General features: G+C 37.9%; 1 protein-coding gene across 1 annotated transcript in view; it reads left to right on the top strand.

The window, feature by feature from the left end:
* The window catches only part of LOC105521660 (mitochondrial inner membrane protease subunit 2-like), a 72,203-nt gene that overhangs the window by 45,900 nt on the left and 13,555 nt on the right, over nt 1-12,748 (top strand). The gene's annotated exons all lie outside the window — the stretch shown is intronic.

Genomic DNA, 12,748 nt, shown 5'->3' with positions numbered 1-12,748 from the left:
GAAATTGGAACAGATATTCTAAATAAAGCCAGGACCATGGAAGAGACACATCTTTAGGAAATGGATAGACTAAAACAAAAATCTGTTCTGTAAGAACAATTGTCTAGGCTCTGAGAGAGAAAGCCCTGATGTGGAATTGAGGTTTGAATTCACATTCACTGCACCTGAAAAATCCTAAACTGAGATATTAATTTCCAGTAGCCTGGGTTTAGAGCAGCCCCAGGCACCAAATTCCCTGGGCACATGCAGCTTGCAACCAGGCCTTATAGAATCCCAGGGATAAAGTTTGATGAACATTATATCCCAGTAAAAATATTGCATGAGAAAATGAGCTCTATAAGTGAGAGTCAGAAGCAACTGTGAGCTGAACCAGACTTTAAAGACTTGAGAAATTGGAACTATCAGATATTAAGTGTAGTTGAAACCAAGAGAGGAGAATGAAAATAGGAGAAAGCAATAAAAGATAATCTAAAATGGTCCAGCAAAGTACTAATTTTATCACTTGTGCTTTGATACATTGTTTTTTTGGGTGATGATGGCATTTATTGTGGTTATGTTAAAAACTTATCCTCATAGTATGAATATTATAAAATTGGCAGTGAAATACATAATAGCTGAGATGTACTTTAAAATAATATGACAAAAATAAAAGTGTAGTAGGGTTACAGATGAAACAAGATCGGCCATTAATTCATAATTGTTGGCTCTACGTGATGGATTACATGATGGTTCATTATGCTAGTCCATCTACTTTTTAAAAATCATTTTTATTGAGGTGTAATTTACATACCATTGAATTTACCCATTGTAAGTGATATAATGATATTTTCCAGCTTTATTGAGGTAAACTGACAACAATTACATATATTTAAAGTATACATGATATATATATATTTATTATACTTTAAGTTCTAGGGTACATGTACACAATGTGAATGTTTGTTACATGTACATACATGTGCCATGTTGGTGTGCTGCACCCATTAATTCGTCATTTATATTAGGTATATCTCCTAATGCTATCCCTCCCCCTTCTCCCCACCCCACGACAGGCCCCTGTGTCCAAGTGTTCTCATTGTTCAGTTCCTACCTGTGAGTGAGAAGAGTATATATGATATTTTGATACATGCAGACATTATGAAATGATTACCACAAACTAATTAACATACCCATTACTTCACATAGTTACCTTCTTTTTGGTGGTGAGAACATTTAAGATCTACTCTCTTAGTCAAATTCAAGTGTATAATACAGTATTATTAGCTATAGTCACTGATTTGTTTTTCTAAGACCAGCCGAGCGGGCACAAAAGAACCAGCGGGTAGGCAAGTGTAGGAGCAAAACCTACAAGTTTATTTTGGTCACCTAGCTTCAGGGAAAGAAGGTGGGTAGGGAGAAGTCTGTCGGCCTCCGGCAAAGGAGGCCGGCAGAGTCCCCCGGTGGGGCTCTGGGACGGAGTTCCCACAGTCCTGACATCCCGACAGGAGTGGGGCTGTGAGAAGGCCGCGTGGCTCACTGGCGGAGAGCGGCTTTTCTAGGAGTGGGAGGGCAATAGGCGGGGCACGGGGGTGTTGGGGGGGCGTTCCGCAGGTGCGACCAGGTAAATCTTGGTCTCTTCAGATTGACGTCACCTGGCGCATGCCTGGTTGGTCTGCACCTTCCCTGGGCGGTGGCTGCATTTTCGCGTGCGCGGGAAGAGCTGGTGGTGAAGAAGAACCCGGAAGTGTGCCATCCTGCCTCCGTTCGTCCAAACAGTCACCTTGCTGTATATTAGGCTTCCAGAAATTATTAATCCTGCATAACTGAAACTTTGTATACTGTGACCAACATCTTCTCATTTCCCCTACCTCTCAGCTCTTTGCAACCACTATTCTACTCTCTGCTTCAGTAAGTTCAACTTTTTTCGATTACACATAAAAGTGAGATCATGCAGTATTTGTCTTTCTGTGCCTGGCTTATTTCATTTAACATAATGTTCTCTAGGTTCATCTACACTGTCACAAATGACAAGATTTCCTTCTTTTTAAAAGCTGAATAATATTTCATAGTGTATATACCACTGTGTGTGTGTGTGTGTATATATATATATACATGTGTGTGTCTGTATATATGCACCTGCAGAAGAATATCCACACACACTCATGTATATACAAAAACCCACAGCCACACCGGCCATACTTTCTTTATCCCTTCATCCATTTATGAACATTTAGGTTACTTCCATATCTTTGCTGTTTTGAATAATTCTGCAATGAAATGGGAGTGAAGATATTTCTTTGACTTACTGATTTCTTTTCCTTTGGATACATACCCAGAAGTGAGATTGGTAGATCATCTGGTAGTTCTGTTTTTAATTCTTTGAGATATGTCCCTATTTTTCATAATGGTTGAACTAGTTTACATTCCTACCAATAGAGCACAAGGGTTCTCTTTTCTCTGTATTCTCACCAATACTTATCTCTTGACTTTCTGATAATAGCCATCCTAGCAGGTGTGAAGTGATATCTCATTACACATTTAATTTAATTTCCATTTCCCTGATAATTAGTTATATTGAATATTTTTTATATGCTTCTGGGCCATTTGTATGTCTTCTTTTTAGAATTCTCTATACAGGTCTTTTTTCTATTTAAAAATCAGGTTATTTGTTTTCTTGCTATAGAGTTGTTTGCATACCTTATATATTTTATATATTAACTCCTTATTAGATATATGGTTTGCAGATATTTTCTTCCATTCCATAGATTGTCTCTTTACCATGTTGATGGCTTCCTTCTCTCTTCAGAAACTTTTTAGTTTGATAGAAGCTCAGCTTCTATTTTTGCTTTTGTTGCTTGTGCTTTTGGGGTCATATCTAACAAATCATTGCTCAGATCAGTGTCGTGCAGCTTTTCACCCTATGTTTTCTTCCAGTAGTTTTACAGTTTCAGGCATCATCTTTAAAAATCCATTTAGAGTTGATTTTTGTATATGGTGTGAGATAAGGATCTGATTTTATTCTTCTGCATATGGATATTCAGTTTTCCAAGCACCATTTATTGAAGAACCTATTCTTTCCTTGTTGTGTGTTCTTGGCATCTTTGTTGAAAATTGATTTTTCATAAATGTGTACATTTATTTCTGGATTCTCCATATTCTATCACATTGGTCTATATGTCTGTTTCTATGCTAGTACCATACTGTTTTGATTACTGTAATTTTGTTTTTGAGTTAAGTAGTGTGATGCCTCCAGCTTTGTTCTTCTTGCTCAAGATTGTTTGGCTATTCAGGATCTTTTGTGGTTCCATATGAATTTAGGATTGTGTTGTGTATTTGTGTGAAAAATGACATCAGAATTTTAAAGGGAGTGCAATTGAATCTGTAGAATGCTTTGGGGTGACTTGAATTTTTTATTAAAAATATTTTATATAATAAAATATCAATAAATAGTATTAAAATTGATAAGCTTATGGAGTCATGCAATCATTACCATAACACAGTTTTAAAATATTTTCATCACCTGAGAAAGGGACCTTATGCCTGTTTGAAGTTAATCCTCACTCCCACCTCTTTCCTTAGGCAACTACTGATCTGATTTATAGATTTGCCTTTTCTGAACCTTTCCTGTAATTGGACCCTTCTTATTTTGTTTTTTTCTTGCTTGGTTTTTTACTTACTAGAATTTTGCGAGGTTTAGCCATGTTATACTATGTATTAGCATTTTGTGTCTTTTTATTGCAAAAAGTATTCTCTGTATGAATATACCACATTTTGTTTCTCCATTCACCAGATGATAAACGTTTGGGTTTTGATGTTTTCATTATTGTGAATAATGCTGCTATAGATATTTGTGTACAGTTCCATGTATACACATGATTTCATTTCTCTTGGGCAGATACCTAAATAGTGGGATTGCTGAGTGGCATGGTACATGTATGTTTAACTTTTAAATAAATTGCTCAACTAACTCGGGTGGGGAAAGTGGGCTGCTAACTGGCATCACTTGCACCCTCATTCCACCTCTTTAACACCTGATATGAGGAAGTGAAGGGCCTACTTGCCCTATCTTCTTATTGCTGGGGAGTGAAGTCCCATTCCCTGCTGGGCCCTGCTGACACCATGGTGTTGGGGGATTGGGTGGGTAGTTTTTCCTTTGATGTTTGACTGGATTAGGATGGTTATTAGCAAAAATGTTTCTGTTCTGCTAGGTCTTTCCTTTCCTGGTCCTTTGGCTAGAGAGAGAGGCATTTCTTCAGGCCTTTTTTTTGTTTGTTTGACAGAGCGAGACTCTTGCCAGACTGGAGGGCAGTGGCGCGATCTCCACTCACTGCAACCTCTGCCTTGTGGGCTCAAGCCATTCTTGTGCCTCAGCCTCCTGAGTAGCTGGGATTACAGACTTGCACCATCATGCCTGGCTACTTTTATTTGGTATTTTTAGTAGAGATAGGGTTTCACCATGTTGCCCAGGCTGGTCTCAAACTCCTGAGCTCAATCGACCTGCCCGTTTCAGCTTCCCAAAGTGCTAGGATTACAGGCGCTGGCCACCACGTCTTCAGGCCCTTTTTTTGCTTGGCCTGTTGGTAGATACAGGTTGCAGGATTCTCTAGTGCCTGATCTAGGATATATGGGATGGAAAAAGTCCAGGGGAGTTGCGATGGTGTCATTTCTCAAGTCCTGTGGTTCCTAGCCTCTAGTTTATCTTCTTTCTACCTTGCAGATCTTCCTATATTTTTGTTTCTGGTGTTATGTTCAGGGTGTTTTAGTTGTGAGAGGGATGACTAATGATCAATGGATGAATTCTGGTCCTGTTTTTTAATCTTTCCAGATATCAGAGGTTACTGAGGTTTGGCCAGTGGAAGATGGGAGGAAGTGAAGTGCCATTTTTAGACCTGGCTCATGAAAATCTTTGCAATCCTCCATGCTCTCTCCTCTGTCTGCTGGCTGAATGCGGATGTTTTGTATTCTTTATGAGCTAGTTAGTTAGGTGTGGCCACTAGAGGAGACAGAGGAGAGGCTCAGGAAAACGAAGTTTGTTAGACTTACAGGTCCTAGAGACAGGAGCTAAAGCATGGCATGTGGGACCACATGGGAAAGACACCAGAGTGGTCAGGAAGCAGATGACAATAGCAGTCAGGCCAAAGCTTTTTTTGGGGTTTCTGTGCAGGAAAGGCAAGGCAAGCCAAGGCAGGGCAGGGTGAACAGTTTAGGATTGGCTAGTTTGAATAATTCTGGCAGATTCGAAGCTGTAGGGGTGGTCCCTGGTTGCCTGATACCTGGCCTTGGGAAGATGAAGGCAGAGGAAATTGTCTCCAGGGTTATACTGGCTGGAGGACATATGGTTCTGGATTGGTTAGTTTGCATATGAAAGGCGTGCTTCTGGTTGAGCTCTTGCTAGCTGGAAGAATTGGCTAGGTCTGGCAGAGGCAGTGTCTCCCCTGCTAGAAATGTTTTTTTAAGGTGTCAAAACATCATCATATACAGGATATCTATACTGATATTAATATCTGTATCAATACCTATATCTTTATTTATGTATATGTGTGTATATAATACAATACAGCAGAGGATCCAGTTGAGGACACGATGCCACAGGGGATGGTAGAGGTACAAGCTCAAAAAAACTGGGTTTCTGAATGATTGTGTGGAGTCAGTCCACTCACTATTGTGTTATACCACTGAGGTTTTGAAATTCTTTTTACAAGCATTTAGCCTCTTCTGATTATGTAACACAACTCATTATTTTATCTTTTCTTCTCTGCTTTTTCTTAAGTTCCCTTTAAGTCTAAACTCAAGCTCTGTCTTCTTCATGCAACTTTCTTTAATTCTGTCATTCACTTATTAGAAATCCTACAGCATTGTAAGTTTAACTCATGATTATAAATCCTTTTGTACTGTCCTCTAATTATTAATTTCATGGGTTAACAATAACTCTACTTTGTAAGTTTCTAAAAGAAAGGGACCATAATCCTCTCACCTGCTAGTTCAGAGGGATGCTGGAATAAATGCATATGAAATTTCTTCTTTGAAGCATTGATATGCCTGAATAATTAAACCCTACAGAAATATGATAAAATGAAATTATGATCATTAAAAATTTTTTTTCTTAGACTTTGAGGGTATTTCTGGTGAACTATTCTCCTAAAAAGTTTTTAGCTTCTTGATGAATTCATCATATTCTTTATTGCAGAGATTTTCAAACCTTTTTGCTCATGACTCATATTAAGTAATGTAGTTTTGCACTATACACACATACATGCAACTGGAACAGAAGTTTCATTTAACAATACTTAAACCATAATTACTATCATTATGTGCAATGCTGTCTGATATTTTCTGTTCTGGTCATAACCTATTAAATTGATGATTCTGACTCACTCATTGGTTGTGACCTGTAGTTTGCAAAATGCTGCTTTATTGCTGGAAGGAAGCTTACAAGGGTGAGAGAGCTCAGATTGAGCTATAACTAAGGGAGTGGAGCATGTTAGCTTTTGATTCTGAAATTTTAAATGTGGGCTGGTCATAAGCACTTCAAGCAATAAGTGCAACACGAAGGATAAGGAGCCCCATAGTCTGTCCCTTGTTTGAGAAAACCCTTTTGTAGCTGCTGTGGTCCTTGGGCCTTTTTTTATTACATCATCTGGGGTACTTATTAATGAGCCCCAGTTCAGACCTATGAAATTAGAATCGCTTTGTGAGGATCTTGCAATCTGCGTTTTAACAAACTGTAAATACTAAAGTTTGAGAACCATTTTCTTAAGGAGAGCTCCATGTCTTGGGTGAGGGCAAATTGTTGGGGGATTTGCTAGACATGGTAATTGCTTTTGCTTGAAAAATCCTCATTGCCTTTGTTTACTAAACTTTTGAATTCTTAGTCTTACACCTTTTAAAAAATTTGTTTTATTTCCCATCTCTTTGTCTATTAAATTATTCATCATATATTTGTGCTAGTTTTAGATTATTGTTTCTAATATTGAGAATGGCAGAAAGCAGCCAAATGCCTAGGCAGAGAGGGTGGGTCCCCAGTGAAACCCCCTTCCAAGCCCAAGACAGTTTAAAGCCTTAAAGCCAAGCTGCAAGTTACATCCTCAGACTGGATTGAGAACTTGCCTATTTGACATGCTTTCGTCTGATAGATCCCCACCATTCACCCATTTTACATATACCCACTCTTTCCTAACTGGTTTTCTACACTGTTGTGCCCACCTTTGAGTGGTGTCTTTACTTTAACCTTTTTTGCATAGTCACAAACCAATCAACACACTCTCCCCATTCTGAGTCTATAAAAGGCCCTGGACCCAGCCACACTGGGGACTTTCCTGACTTCAGATAGGGGAACCATACCCCTTCCACCCGCTGTGCCCCCTGGTTGCTGAGAGCTTTCCTTTTTTGCCTATTAAATTCTACTTTACTGACTCTCTGGTGTCTGCACGTCTAATTCTTCCTGGTTGTGTGACAGGAACTTGGACTTAGCTGAGCTAAGGAGCAGAAAGACTGCAACAATATTATACTCATGAGTACATCATTTTATAATATGTTCTTTTTTAAATTTTTAAATTTTAATTAAAAATTTTTCTATTTTATGAACCTTATTTTTATTTACGTTTTTTTAATTTTATTTTTTAAAATGCCTGTTTTATACTTTTTAGCTTGTCATTTGCTTTTAAGACTATTTAGTTATCTTTAAAATTTTTATTTTGTCAGTGAATTTTTTTCTTTCTTTTTAAAATATAAACTATCTTTTATTTCTGTAGCTTTTAAAATGATCAACAGAAAGCACAGTCAGAGATTGTCAGCTGAATGGATGGCCCATTCATTTAGCATGGGATATGTGTAGACTTTTATGGTAATGATTCTGTTGTGAATCAGGCCTCCCTCATTGATTTGTGTAGTTTCCTTCTACAGTGACTCTGACCATGTGACTTGTTTTGGTCAGTAGGATATAAGCAAATACTGCTCAAGAAGGAGCTTGGTCAGTACTTGTGAGCTGGTAACATGTAAGAACTCAGGCTATCCTGATGGAGGAGATTTTGGAGAATAAATGAAGCATCCTGGCCTTCAAGCCCCAGTTGAGTGCCTGACATGTCAATGAAGCCATCTTGAACTTTCCAAATGAGGGAAGCCAAAATTGCAGGATCACAAGCAGATACATTTTGGTTGTTCTTTTTAGACACATAGTTTTGGAGTGGTTTGTTATGAAGCAAGAGATAACTGAAACAAAAAATGGCCTTTATTAGTGAAGTGATACTATAACAAAAACCTAAAATATGTAGCATTGATTTGGGGACTGGTTGGCAGTTTGGGGCTGGTTATGTGGTGAGGGGAGTGTTGGCAGAGGCTGGACAAATGGCAAACAACTATTAATAGAAAACAGAAAGATAGTAAAATATCTGTTACTGGGTACTGGAATTATGATGATCTGTTTTTTATAGTTCTGAAACATTTTTAAAAAATGTGAACTGTAAGAACTTCAAAAATAGAGGATATACCTAATGATCTTATAGATTTGGCTAAGGAGATTTCCAGGCAAAAATATTGAAATTGTCAGCTGGCTTCTTACAGCTTTATATAAGATATGGGAAGAGAGAAATGAACTTATAGCATAAATTAGAGGAAATATAGGGTGCCCAGAACTTTTTGGGTTGGAAAATCTTTAAGGCAAAAGATCCTCAAAGTAAGAAATAGCCTGGGGTAGAGATCAAATCAGGACTGGAAGACTCTTTATTAAGACCTCAGGGCTGAGTGTGGGTGACTCAACGCCTGTAATCCCAGCACTTGGGGAGGCCAAAGCATGCAGATCACCTGAGCCCAGGAGTCTGAGACCAAACTGGGCAATGTGGCGAAACTCTGTCTCTACTAAAAATAGAAAACTTAGCTAGGCTTGGTGGCATGTGCCTGTAGTCCCAGCTACTTGGGAGGCTGAGGTGGGAGGATCACCAGAGCTCAGAAGGCAGAGGTTGCAAAAAACCAAGACTGTGTCACTGCATTCCAGCCTGGGTGACAGAGTGAGACTCTGTCTTGAACAAAAACAAAAGCAAAAACATAAAAAACCTCAGAAAGATATAAGGTGGTACTTAGTATATCTTTTTAATTAGACAACATAAATTGTAAACTCTTCAGGGCTTTGTGCCACAGCAGCCTGACACTTTCAAAGTAAAGAAAGATGTGGTTTGAAAAAAATTATGGGTCAGGCATGGTGGCTCACGCCTGTAATCCCAGCACTTTGGGAGGTCGAGGCAGGTGGATCACGAGATCAGCAGATTGAGACCATCCTGGCCAACTTGGTAAAACCTGTCTCTACTAAAACTACAAAAATTAGCCTGGTGTGGTGGCGTGCGCCTGTAGTCCCAGCTACTCCGGAGGCTGAGGTAGGAGAATTGCTTGAACCTGGGAGGCGGAGGTTGCAGTGAGCTGAGATCGCACCACTGCACTTCAGCCTGGGCGACAGAGCAAGAAAAAGAAAAAAGAAGGAAGTTATGGATGTAGTTGGGGGTGGGGGGGAATGGAATGAGCCCCAACTAGATTAATGGGAAGTCTGCAGCATTTTAAGGGTGTTGAATTAACTTGTACTAAAATGGGGTCAATTTAGAAAGAGACCTCTGGGGTGTGTCCACCTTATTATGAAGGAGCATTTCTTTTTTAAAAATTTATTATTTATTTTATGTCATTATTATTATTATTTTAAAGAGACAGGGTCTTACTCTGTTGCCCAGGCTGGAATGCATTGGTGCAATCAGCCTCGAAGTCCTGGACAGCTAATTTTTAAAATTTTTGTGTGTGGAGACAGTCTCACTATGTTGCCCAGGTGGTCTCAAACTCTTAGCCTGGAACCATCCTCCCGCCTACCAAGAAGCTGGGGTTACAGGTGTGAGCCTGGCCTCCTTTCTTTTTAAAAAAGAGCCCAAAGCCCAGAGGGCAGAGCTAAGAGCCATGCAGACCAATAAATTAGGGAACCATTCCGGAAAGCAGAAAAGAGCCCTAATTAAAGGACATTCCTCTCCATGAGATGGGAGGCCTTGACAACACATGCTGCTGGATTTTAGACTTTGTATGGACAGGTGACTTCTGTGTTTTTTTCATTGCCTTTTAAAATCTATGGTTATCTTCTTTCTGTCTTCCCATTATATGTGTGGTGTTTGTGAGACAGATAATTTATCTTTTCACTTCGTTAGTCTCTGATTTGAGATGAGCTGCACCCTGGAGTCCTCATCCATTCTGGGACCTGATGCATATCATGAATTAACGAGCATGAATCCTATTGCAAACATCTGAGGAGACTTTGGGGCTCTTAGGAAGGGTTACCTGTATTTTGCATGTGTGAGGGATATAATTCATTGGATCTAGAGGGCAGAGCTTTGGTAGATTGTTACATTGATATTCCCTGTCTGCCCCATCCCCCATGAGCCATGCTCCTTGGTACTAAGCTCTATGTCATCCTCTCCTACACTGATTGTTGACTTGGCCATATGACTCCCTTTGGCTGGTGGAATATCAGCAAATATGCAAACAGAGGCTTGGTAGATGCTTACACAAGGGAGTTTGTGCTCCTGGAACACTGCTGCCTCCATGGCTGCAGCTGCCTGAGTGATCACAACCAGACAAGCTGGCTAATTGCATAGCTAAGCATAGCCTAAATTGTGGAATCATGAACCAATAAATGACTTTGGTTTTAAGTTTTGGAGTGGTTTGTTTTGCAGCAGTAGATAAGTGATATCAGGTATATATGCTTTTTTTACCCCTTTTTATCTGCCACAGTGCTTTTCAGTTCCTTTTGATAAGGTGTTTTCTATGCATGTGAGCTCCTTTGTTCTAATAGCTTTGATCAATGTAATTTAGGGTACCCAGGTACCAAAATTTGTATTTACACACATTTGTAGTGTTAGGATGGTGACTGTTTCTTTTTTATTTTTTTCCTTATAATGCAGTATCAGGTTCAACAATGAGGAGCTAAAGGATCTAAAATCCATGGTATTATCTTCACAGATTTGTTCACAGATATTATATAAGCCATGTGAATAGATTGCTACACCATTGTATACGTTGGGGAATTTGGCCTCTTTGGAGTTACATGCTTCTGAGGGAATCATGCAGCCTCCTAAAATCTTTGTTATTTGTTGAATCATTTCCTTTCTATGCTACACACCTTACCATGGACTTTTTTTCTTTTTCTTTTTTAATAGGTTAGGAGACAGAAAAGTGGTTCTGGGCAGGGAAAGCTTAGCAATGATTATAGGAAAGCCTTATTCAGTTTTATGAGGAAGTTAAAGATTCAGCATGTATCCTGCTGGGACTTTTCCGTGTAGCTGGCTTATTTTACATATAGCAGTCAGTCTTCAGGTTAATATGCAGATATGTTTATATAAATTTTATATTTCATGGACTATACGTGATCTATTTCTGATATGGTTAATTAGAACTATACGTTAGAATAACTATCTCAAAACTTGTTTTATTAGCTAGGAAACACTATGCACATATTTAATGGTAGTATTTTATAATTAGTGCATTGAAACAGAAACTTTGCAGATTTGAACCTTGCAATCTAGTTGTAGCAACCTGAATTAAAGAGATGCTTAAATACTGAAGAGCTTGTTTAAAGAACACAGACTTTAAAAATATTAGTAATAAGAGGATATAAAAATCAGATGCTTTCCCCTTCAAAAGCAATTCATTGCTTAGTGCTTACAATAATATAAAAGCACTGCATATTGATTGGCAGAAAACTTAGAAAATGTAGAAAAATATGGAAAATAAATAATTGATACTACCTTTCAAAATTATTTATTTTAAATATATTATTATATAATAGTAATAGTTAAAAATTATTGAATGATCACTATGTTCAAGTCATTACAGTATTGACTTTATAGATATTAGTTTATTTACTATCCCCCACAAATGTATGATGAAGATACTATTGTTAGGCCACTTAACAGATGAAGAAATACAATCAGAGAGATTGGATAACTTACTGAAGATTGCAAAGATTTAAACCCAGCTTCTGACTTCAAAGTTTGCCTTTCTAAACCATTATAAGTTATTCTGCTTCTTTTCTGCACAATTTCCTTCTTTACATTATTCTTTTTCTGTTCTTTCCTTTTTTCCTCCATCCCATCTTTCCTGAAATTGGATCATACCAGTTTGTCGCATTTTTCACTTATTTTCCAGACAAATCCAAATATATATTTTTGCACAGTGTAATTTTTATAATCATTTTTTATATCCATACAGTTTAACCATTGCTAAACCAAGGTTTAATCAGTTTCCTATTATTGGTTTTGAGCTTGGCTCAGTTATTCACTTGATTTTAGCTAAAAGATTGAGAAGCTATTCACTATTGTAACTAATGTATGATGAATATCTTTGTATGTGTTCCTTTGCACATATGTCTACTTAGTTTCTTAGGACATCTTTTTAAATGTGACATTTTCAAGTCTAAGGACAAGATCACTTTTAAGACTTTAAATATATTTTGGCAAATTACCTTGTTGATAGTTTATATAAAGATTTTCATTCCTACAGGTAGTATGTGAGGCCTATGATACTTTGATGGATGTGATGTTCTATAGTAGAACATGCAGTTAAGTTTAGGAGAATGAAAAATTAACAACCCAGTATAATTCTGAGTTAAAGCAATATGTTATATGTTCACTTTTATTTTATTAATATAGTTTTACAGGCTTTTAAAAGAAAAATTAAGAAATTATATTATAATTAGGGTTCACCAGAGAGACAGAACCAATAGGATATATATCTGTCTATCTGTCTGTCT

This window comes from Colobus angolensis, unplaced genomic scaffold, assembly GCF_000951035.1.
Source record: "Colobus angolensis palliatus isolate OR3802 unplaced genomic scaffold, Cang.pa_1.0 Scaffold403, whole genome shotgun sequence".
Lineage (NCBI taxonomy): Eukaryota > Metazoa > Chordata > Mammalia > Primates > Cercopithecidae > Colobus > Colobus angolensis.
This window is presented reverse-complemented; position numbering and strand designations above follow the sequence as displayed.